This window comes from Pteropus medius, unplaced genomic scaffold (assembly GCF_902729225.1).
Source record: "Pteropus medius unplaced genomic scaffold, Ma_sr-lr_union100, whole genome shotgun sequence".
NCBI classification, from domain to species: Eukaryota; Metazoa; Chordata; class Mammalia; order Chiroptera; family Pteropodidae; genus Pteropus; species Pteropus medius.
Genome location: NW_024356249.1, coordinates 1 through 11,038, shown reverse-complemented (window position 1 = coordinate 11,038; position 11,038 = coordinate 1). Strand labels below are relative to the sequence as shown.

The window sequence follows — 11,038 nt, the reverse complement described above, 5'->3', positions numbered from 1 at the left end:
AATGTGTATTCAGGTCCTCTGCCCATTTTTTAATTAGACTTTTTTGTGTTTAGTTGTATGAGTTTCTTATACTATGGCTATTAACCCCAAATAGGGTATATCATTTATGACTGTCTTCTCCACTCAGTAGCTTTTCCTTGCATTTTGTTGACGGTTTCCTTCACTGAGCAAAACGTTTTTGTTTGATGTAGTCCCTTTTGAGTATTTTTGCTTTTGATGCTCTTGTGCAAGGAGACATAGCTAAAAAGATATTGCCAAAGATGATGTCAGAGTCTTTATTGCTTATGTTTTCTCTTAGAAACTTTATGGTTTCATGTCTTATATTAAGCCTTTAATCCACCTTAAGTTTACTTTTGTAACTGGTGTAAGAAAGTGGTCCAGTTTTATTTTTCTGCATGTATCTGCCAGATTTCTGAACACCACTTACCGAAAGAGACTGTCTTTGCCCCATTGTATATTCTTGTCTGCTTTGTCATAGATTAATTGAGCATATAAGGAAGAATGTATGTCTAGGCTCTCTATTCGGTTTCATTGATCTACATACTGTATTCATGCCAGTACCATACTGTTTGATTACTGTACCTTTGGAGTTTAGCTTGAAATCAAGGAGCGTGATACCTGTGCTAAGAGAAATGAAAAATAGTTTTCATACCTTCCTATATGGCCTTCCAGTGGAGCAATACATAGCAAGATTCCCGGACCTATGTGACAGTGTAAACATTTTGAAAACAATTTTGAGATTAGATTCACATAAATGGAGGAGAGAGAGAGATGTTATTGTCTTCTCATGTCATGAGTTACGCCCAGGGAAATATCACTAGCGATTCTGGATGATCATGAGACTGGGGAGAGGTGGTGAGGGTTCAGGAGGCAAGTGAAGCCTGAGAGAGCACTTTGAACACTTTTGACAATGGGCATATATTCAGTACTTAGAGTAGTGTACTGCGTATGTATGTGTATAATTCATTCTTGTGCTGGCAGCTGAATGACTGTAGGAATGTACTTGTGTCTCTAAATTTATAATCCACACATACAATGTAGAGATAACATATTAAGCAATTCACAGGATTAAATCAAATAGCATGTGTGATGTGTATCCCTGAGGTCAAATAAAGAATGAGAGAGTGGAATATTTCATCAGAAAATAAGAATCCATTAACAGAAATCAAATGAGCATTCTAAATCTTCTCCTAAAAAAACTGACATAAATAGCTAATTATGTATATATTTTATAGAAGACCGGACACATTGAGCCAGGGTTGATGAACTCAAAGACAGCTCAATATATATTATCAAAACTAAAGTAGAGGGGACAAAAGAATGGAAAGCACCGAAGAGAGCAAAATAGAGTTGCAGGGAGTGCTCAAAAGGTCTGACAAACCTGAATTTTCTTACAGTCCCAGAAGGAGAAAGGAGAAAAAAATAGGACAGATGAATTATTTGAAGAAATCATGGCAAGAAGTTTAAAAATCTGATGAGCTATATCAACATACAGATTCACAAAGCTCAGAAAAAGTCAAGCAGAGTAAATATAAAGAAAATTTCACTGGAAATATATTAGTCAAACTACTGAAAATGAAAGATAAATAAAAAGCCTTACAATTGGCCAGGAAAAAGAATGAATTACTTTAGAAGGAAAAGCAATAGGATTATAGCTGAGTCTTACCGAACATCATGGAAGCCTAAATACAATGAAATACCATCTTAAAGCAGCGAAAGTAAAAACTGTCAACACAGAATTTTATACACGACGAAACTGTCCTTTAAAAATGAATTCTCTAAACAGAAAAGAAACAGAAAAGAAGGAAACTTGGAATATCAGGAAGAAAGAAAGAACATGGTAAGGAAAATTATGAGTAAATTCCATAGGCTTTCCATAGGAAAGTTGAGTTTTCTAAATCTGTTTGATGGTTCCGACAAAAATTTAAGCATTGTCTGGTGCTATGCTAAATTTATGTAGAGGAAATATTGAATACAATTATAAATTGGAGGGAGTAAAGTGACACAAAAGGAAGTAAGGTTTCCATACTTCACTCAAACTGGTTTCAAAAGCGACATCAATCGAATGTCATAATGTATATATAATATCTAGAGCAAGCACAAAGCTATAAAACTTTATTAAAAACCTTCTTTTGTGAAATCATGGCTTTTCAAGATCTCGCCTGTGCAGATACCCATGTCGATGAGATTATAGTGCTGGCGGGAGCCATTTCCATGCTATCGGGACCTTTCTCATCAATCGTAATCTCATATATGTGCTTCTTCTGGGCCATCCTCAGGGTCCAGTCCGGGGAAGGTCAAAGAAAAGCCTTCCCCACCTGCTCATCCCACCTCTGTGGTTGGACTCTTTTATGGTACAGCCATTATCTTGTATGTTGGGCCAAGATATGGGAACCCCATGAAGCAAAAGAAATATGTCCTCCTGTCTCACAGTTACTCAATCCCATGGTCAGTCCGCTGATCTGTAGTCTCAGGAACTCAGAAGTGAAGATTGCTCAAAGGGAATTCTGATAATAGAGCTTTATGAAAAGATTATGCTATCAAGAGTGACAGTAACCTAGGAAGGTATCTCTAGAGGTTCTCAACCCAATGCAGCATGAGAATTATCTAAGACACTTATTGAAACTGGAAATATCTCCTGTCCCACCGTTAGATTACTGATTCAGTAGATGTGGGTTGATTCCAGAAATCTGTCTTAAAATATCATCAGTAGGAAATTGTGACACAGCTGGACAAATGGACCAGGATTTTGAAAACTACCCCATTATAATATCTTCATCAAGCTGTGATCCAACCCCATATTTCCCAAAATGGTTTCCACTAGCCCTTCAAGAAGGCTTTAAAGATGAATTTGAGAAGTAGTGCATATTAGCTGCCTCACGTTATGGCTCACAATTCCTATTAGCATAGTGAAACTCTGAAAATTCCTATGGCAAAAAAGAATTCTATTTCAATTTTTAGACAGTGTTTTTCAAACTTATTTAATCACATTTTTTCCCCACAACACTTATAAACAGTATGTTGGAACAAGACTTTTTGGTCTGGATCAACTCATTGAGAATACTTCCTGAACAAAATAATTTATTTTCTCCTGCTTGGTGAGCTTCTATAAAGGATGTGGGCATAAACAGAGAACCCTAGATCAGCCTATGAAAGTCTGTACTTTCTTTGGTTATGGAAAATTAGGTCTAGTCACTGTTTTTACTCTTCAATGCTAGATCGACTGGAGATAAAGTATCCAGCCCTCTGCGTCATCTTGGACCAGCATTTCTAGATGCCACAGAATACTTTGTTCAACTTTACAATCTTCTAAATCTGAGATAAAAAAAAAAATTCGCTATACATTTTCCTATTTATCCCCTCCATGAAATCAATCTATTCCCCCCGCCCCCCTCGTTTGGAGTTTCAAAGGGAAAACCAAGCCTCTTGTAGAAATCTGGAAGGATTGCCAAACCTACTACTAACACAATGTGTGAGTATTAAAAAGGCTTCTCAGTTGTTTTTAGAAAATAGAGATAAAGGAGCTCTATAAGAGAATATTTACAGGAACAAGTACATGAAAATGTGATGGATAAAAAAGGAAATAAATAAACTATAGAAAGTCCAAGCATCTCATTGATCCTTTGGAGAGTGAGAAGGAAAGAAAACAGGGAACGTACATGATTTATTATTGATTGGTTATCCTTGCCACGAACAAATCTCAGATGATAGACTTTCAAACAGGAATTTCTTGATACTCTATGTAGAGTGCCATGTGCATTACTATAATCTCAAAGAAAAAGGTTAAGTGAGGTTTTTATGTAGTTGCCAAGATTTCTTCCTAATGAAAGGGGAAAAAGAAATGAACACTCAATTCTTTTGTGACTAAATACATAGACAAAATTTTAAGAGTTTTATTGCTTATTTTTCTAATGGAAGAAAACCACACTGTTTTTAAGGAGTATGAAGTAAATTAATATCATTTACAAATTGTATTTTTTAATGTTCTTTAGAGATATAGTCAGGTTCTCAGCTACTTGAAAAGCAATAAAACTTGGAGATAAGTAAAGGCTTCTAGCACAATTATAGGAATGTTTTGATTGTAAGTTAAACCCTACAGTTAAAAAATAAGTTCTGTCAAGCTTTAGTGAGTTAAACACTGGCGAACAGTTAGGAATTTGAGGGATTAAGAGAAACTGCTTAATTGCATCGTGTTTTATATTATTGAACAAATATTGTCATTTCAATAAAGGAATGAGTGTTATTTTCAATAGGGGCTGATAGTTAGTCCTTAATAAAATTCATTCTTAAATGGAGTCAGAAATGAGCATGCTAACCTTCCGTGGTTAACCATTTCGATGGGAATCCTGTTGATCCAACTGTGAAATCATAATTAGAGCATCAACGTTTATCTGGTTTAGGGCTTCTTCATTGGGAGTTTATGAGCTCTAAGGGACACAAGGACAGTCTCCAGGAGCTCAGTGGATCCTGGTGTGCATTTGTGGTGTGTGTGAACTGCAGTGGACAGTGACAAGGAGATCCGTAGCACTGGCTTATAAAGCGATCCATGGCGTCATAAAAAGTTAGGAGTCACTGATGTATCAGCGAATGTTATTTTCTCTTAAGAGGGCCATTGAATATCTAGTCCCATAAAGTGTTAAAGTTGAAAAAGGGAAAAAGGAAAGTCAAAAATGGCGTAAAACCAAATTTTCTTGAGAAAAACCTTAGGGACTTAAGTCCAGATCATCAGCTCACTAGGTCCGGAAAGTACTTTTCTATCAGTTAAACTGGAAAGAAGGGAATGAATCACCGTCACAAAACTCACAAGATAATCATGGTTAACCCAGATGCCGATTTCTTTTAATGGAGGATATTCCTTTCCCTGTTTCTTCTCACAGTGGAAAAGTAGAGTAGGAGTACAAGTGGACATGTTCCCAAAACTTAATTAACGGTGCGCAGTTTGCCCCAAGTTGAAATCCTAGCCCCATAGTCAGGAATCACACCGCAGTAAACTAATTACTGTAAATTACATGATCGATTGATAGGAGATTTTAAAAATACCCTTTTGACTCTCTTATGTCCAGTATGAAAATACAGTAGAGTACAAAGAAATATCGTTGGGTGCTTTTTTCTTAAATTTATATTTTCTTTATTTTTTATGGTGATATTGGTTAACGAAATCCGATGTTTCAGCTATACACGTTAACAGTAAGGTGTATATATATTTACTTTGTGTGTTCACCTCCCATCGTTAGAGTTCTTTTTGTCACATATTTGACCCCTTCTACCCTGTTTACTTCTACCCTCTCCCCTCCTCCCTTGCTCCTCACAGCTTCCCCCTGCAGGGTATTAGGTAGCAAATCTTTTCCCAGTCTCAGAGCCACCTGGAGCTTCTGTTGGAAGATGTCTTGAGGTAGATCCTGATGTCTCTTCCCTAAGGGACTGGACTCAGAATCTCCCCATTTCTCAGTAGACATGAGAGGTTACCAACATTGCCTGTGTGCCCTGGACAACCCTCCCTCAGGCAGGTTCTAATAAGCCCCCGTGGGAAACCTGGGCCTCCCTTTGGAGTCCCCAATCCCCCCACCGCCTCCGTAACAGCTCTGTGCAGCATCTCCACTCTCGGGTGGTGATGCGCGATCAGCTGGTTTCTCTGGGTCCTTTCATCCCAGCTCTGCTGCCATACCAGGGGCCCAGGACACCTAGCGGAGGAGGTGAACTACAGCGGTTAATGCCAGGAGCTTACTCATTGTCACACTGGTTCTGCTTCGTCATGGGCTCACTGGGCCGTCCTGGAGATTTGGGGCCCTGAGCAGTGCTGGGCTACATGAACTTCCAATGATACTGAGTGCTCAAGGCCTGTAAGAAGCGGTGGTGTCTCAGCGGTGTGCTCTGTGGCTGACTGTATTTCCTGCTCGTGTGGCTGCCGGGCTGAGAGCAGACATAGAAGAAGAGTGTTGCCGTGTGTCACCTTCCCAGAGGAGGGTGCATGCACCACGTCCCCAGCCCGCCCTCCAGTGAGGCCTCAGGAGCTGCCAACTAGGCTGAGCCCATCAGAGAACCAGACCTGCTTTTTGGAGGATTCTGCCTCATTTTCCATCAGGCACAGAAGTGAGGGCTCTGCAGCTCGCATAGTAACCTCCCCTTCTGGGGTCCTTGGTTCCCAGGTGGGTGGTAGCAGGTGGCCGTATTGAATTTACTGTGAATTCCTTTTACATGTGCTGTGGCGTCTGGGCTTTTGTTGATGGTCACTCTGTTACTGGCTGCCTTTATTTACGTGTTGAGGGAAATACTTTCCATTACTGTTAAACATATATGTTCATCATTCGTAATCTATGTGAATAGTTGAGTGCAAATTTCCTAGACAATTTATATAAAGGTATTTAGTATTTCGTCAATATTCATTGGTGAGGAAGTATTCATGTATCAGAGATTTACTTGGAAAAGATGACACAAAAAGAAGAAAGAAGAAATTTCTGTTTTACGGATTTAGATGGAAACTGTGGAATAATTTTCCTGCTCCAAAGAATTAGGGTATTGTGTATTATGGAGAGATGCTACATTTCAGGAGAATTACCGTGTTCGTTATTGTGTAAATTATGCACTTACTTACTGTAGATACAGTTATAATTCATCTTAAATATATGATAACATTTATTGCGATGGAAATGAAGCCAAATAGGTAGTAAATCACTGTGTATTACATATCTCTGAAGAAGCATAGCATTGACAGTGTCAGGCTGCTAGAATGTACTCATTGAATGTGTTAGATCTTCTGTTGCTTGGAGGATCAGTATTTCTGGTGAGATGGAAAGAGTGTAGAAAAGATACTGAGTTGTTCGGTGCTGGTGCCGTGAGTTCGGAGAAGCATGAGAGTCAGTAACACTCAAAATTTTCTTCTAGGATTTTTATGTTTAATGTTCACCTTTGTATTTATCCTTCACTTTCTCCAGAACCGCATCTTCACGGTAAAAACCTCAGAGAGCTCAGCACTACACACTGGTTCTGGTCATGTGTTAGGACTTTTAAGTCTCTTATGTATGTATGTATTATTTTTTATGCGAGGCAACCCTTGTTTGACCTCACAGATTGCAAGGTCCTTGTCAGCATACAATCCCTTATTTTTAAAAATGTTTTATGCCTACAGCACCTGGTCTTCCTAAGTGGTCTCCCATCCAAGTCCTAAGCAGGCCCGTCCCTGCTTAGCTTGCGTGATCAGATGTGGTTGGGCTTATTCAGGGTAGCATGGCTGTAGACTTAAATCTGTCATTTAAATTACATCTATGTTGATGTTTTTTGACCACTTATAAACAACTCATAAGAAAACAGACATCTCATCTACTGCTGTTAGGAGATCTGTTTTTTTTTTCCCTGAGTCTGTCTTCAATGTATTTACCTTGATTTAGTGTCTCGTCCTCTTTTTAGACCTAGTTTGGAAATTTGGCTCAGGACTGCATCATGCCATCCAAAGCACAATAAGACATGCATAAGCCAGAATGGCTAAATGTTCATTTATTTAAATTTTTAAATGCAGCTGCATAATATCCAAAGAACTTGCTGATCAACACATCTTTCTTTGTAGAAATATGTAGTCTAGAAGATAATTCATTACCTAATGGTTGAGTGGGGAACATGAAATCAGAGGAAGAGGGGCTGATCAGGGTTATTGATTACTAGTCCCCTGAGCCATCCATGGATGTGGACATCGCATCGCCAGGTGACTAGAATCCTCATCCCAGCTGGTGAGGCTTCACTTTCCCTGAAGCTCGTTACAGATGCACAGACCGTTGCTGCCTCTCTGGCCTTTCTCTATGCTTTGTACTGATCATCTCCTTTTTCCTGCAGTCTTTCTCTACACAGGTGGCCCACTCAACTGACTACATTTGGGTCATTGTCACACCTCCTACCTCCCTGAGATTGTATCAAAGCAGCTTGAGTGGACTTTGGGAGGCTCCCAAATGTCTCGAGTCACATATTTCCCAATATTATCTTGTTTCTCAAGGCTATTGTAAAATTCACAGACTGAGTATCTTACCACTAGTTGATGCTGTCATTTGTGAAGATACAAACTGAGTTAGCACTTTGTCAATAATTTGTTTCTATTGTCTACTTTTAAAATATGTACTAATTCTTAATTTCAAGGTCAACCGCTGGTTTTTGAGTTTAAATAGCAAATTCTTGTATTTTGGTTTTCAGGGATAATGCGTGTTACACTTATTAAGGATTAGATTAAAGCAAAATGAGTCTGTTTCCTCCTCATTTTCATTCTAGTCTATGACCTTTCTTATTCTCTTTTTCAGGTTTGTTCCATTTTATTGAGATATAATTGACATACAGCACTGTAGAAGTTCAAGGTGTACGGCGTAATGATTCGACTTACAAACATTGTCTGATGATCACAGTAAGTCCGATTAATACCCATCATCTGTAGAGATAGAAATAAAGTGTTTTCTTTCATTGCAATTAAAACTGTGAGGATTTACTCACTAACCGCTTTCAGGTATATCACACAGCGGTGGTGACTGTCATCGTTGTGTTGTGCCTTACATCTCTTGTGCTTATTTCCCTCATGATTGGAAGTCCGTACCTTTTTTGCACCTTCCTCAGATTCCTCTCCACCATCTCCCCTCCTCTGGTAACAAATTTCGTCTTTATCGATGAATTTGTTTTTTTTGTTTGTTTTTTTTTATTCACACATGTTAGTGAGATCATAGAGTACTTGTCTTTCTCTGAGTTATTTTACTTAGTAAAATGCCCTAATGCCCCCAAGGTCTGCTCTTATTGTCATACATGGCAGAATTTCCTTGTTTTTATGGCTGAGTGTTCCATTATATATGTGTTTATGTGTGTGTGTGTGTTTCTATGTGTGTGTGTATGTATATAACACTACTTCTTCATCCATTCATCTGCTGATGGACACTTAGGGTGTTTTCATGACTTGGCTATCATGAATAATGCTGCAATGAACATAGAGGTGCAGATCTGTTAGACATATGATTTTTTCCTTCTGATATATTCCCAGAAATGAAATCGTTGGATAATATGGTAGTTCTGTATTTCTTTAAGGAACTCCCATACTGTTTCCACAGTGCCTACACTAATTTAAAGTCCTACCAACAGTGCAGATGGGTTCCCTTTTCTCATATCCTGATCAGCATATGTTTATCTCTTGTCCTTTTGATGATATACTTTCTAACAAATACGAGGCCACATCTCCCTGTGGTTTTGGTTTGTGTTTCTCTGATGGTTAGTGCCGTAGAGCACCTTCTCAGGCACCTGTTGGCTATATGTATGTCTTCTCTACAAAAATGTCTATTTAGGTTCTTTGCCCAATTTTCTTTTGTTATATTATTCGAATTTTTTTTCTAATGGGTTGTGTTTTTTTAAAAAAATATATTTTGGATCTTAACCCCTTATAAAATACATAGAGTATAAATATTTTTTTCACATCCTATAGGTTGTCTTTTCATTTTGTTGATGATTTCTTTTGCTCAGCAGAAGCTTTTTTAGTTTGATGTAGTTCCGCTTGCTTATTTTTGATTTTGTTGCTTGTGCTTTAGGTGTCAAAACCAAAAAATCATTGCCAGGACCCACTTCAAGGATCTTTTTTCTTATGTTTTTTTCTGGGAGTTTTATGATCGTGAGTGTTTTATTTAAGTGTTTAATCCTTTTCAAGTTAGATTTTGTGATTGAAAAAGAGCTATAGTTTCATTCTTTTCCATGAGAATATTCAATTTTCTCAGCACCATGTATTAAAGAGACCATCTTTCCTCCATTGAGTTTCTTGACTCCCTTGTTAAATACTCGTGGACTGTATATGTATAAGTTTCTTTCTGGAATTCTTTTCCGTTGGTCTCTGTGTCCGTTTTTATGCAATACCACATGGGTGTACTATGACTTTATGATGCAGTTTAAATCCAGGAAATGTGATTCGTCTCGCTGTCTTCTTATTTCTCAGGATTTCTTTGGCTATTTGAGGTATTTTGTGGTTCCTTCACAATTTAGGATTTTTATCTACTTCTGAAAAAAATGCCATTGGAGTCTTGGTGGGCATTACGTTGACTATATAGATAACTTTGAGTTTTTGTATATTTTTAAATATTAATTCTTACAACCCATGAATATGGACTTAGATACTATATAACTCAGTCATGATTTCTGCTGAAGAAAGTAAAATTGTTTTCTTTTCATGGATCCTTCCATTTTAAGCCCTTGTGTTACAGATTATTTCTACTATCCAGTAATTCTTTCATAGATTTGGACATACGTTGTTCTGAGACAGTCCATATTTCCTGACTGTTTTCTATGTTGTCTTGGGTAATAATTCTTAATTCCATTGCAGTGTCAATGGCTCTAGGAAGGTAATCACTGGTTACATATTCCCCTTCCATAAATGTGAAAGTCATAGTGAGAATTTAGCTTAATGGTCAGACAATTAATTTAAATTTGTTTAAATAAATAAGTCTGTCTTTCTATTTTACTTTTCTTTATTGTCTTTGTTTCCATCATTGATCCTTCGCTCCTGTTTTTATTTATTTCTTTTTCTGTCTTTATTTTTTTTCTTTCGTTCATTTGTTCCTTCCTTCCTTCCTTCCTTCCTTCCTTCCTTCCTTTCTTATTTTTTTTTCTTCTTCTTCCTTTTTCCTCTCCTTCCTTCCTTCCTTCCTTCTTTTTTCCTTCTTCCTTCCTTTTTCCTTCCTTCCTTTTCCTTCCTTCCTTTTTTCTTTTTTCTGTTCTTTTCCTTTTCCTTCCTTCTCCCTTCCTTCCTTCCTTCCTTCCTTCCTTCCTTCTTCTTCCTTCCTTCCTTCCTTCCTTCCTTCCTTCTTTCCTTCCTTCTTTCCTTCTATCTTTCTAAGTCATGAGTTCTTAAAGAAGTTTTCCAGTAACTTTCTACACTCCAAAAATTTATGAAACAATAAAAAAAATAGTTGTGGCGTAGCTATCTGATTCTTTCTTTAATAGTGAAATGGAGGAAAATCAGACAGTAGTTACAGAATTCGTCCTCCTGGGGTTTTATCTTGGTCCGAGGATCCACATTCTCCTTTTTGGATTTTTCTCT

General features: G+C 37.8%; 1 protein-coding gene across 2 annotated transcripts in view; it reads left to right on the top strand.

The window, feature by feature from the left end:
- Positions 1-8,382, top strand: part of LOC120601087 (olfactory receptor 2A2-like) — a 53,567-nt gene extending 45,185 nt beyond the window's left edge. Inside the window, exon 3 of one of the 2 annotated variants that reach the window (XR_005652351.1) lies at positions 8,280-8,382. The gene's annotated coding sequence lies outside the window, so the exon portion shown is untranslated. Of the gene's footprint in view, positions 1-7,561; positions 7,748-8,279 lie in introns of those variants that run through there. The other variant, XR_005652352.1, reaches the window with a different exon arrangement.
- The last annotated feature ends 2,656 nt before the right edge of the window (positions 8,383-11,038 follow it).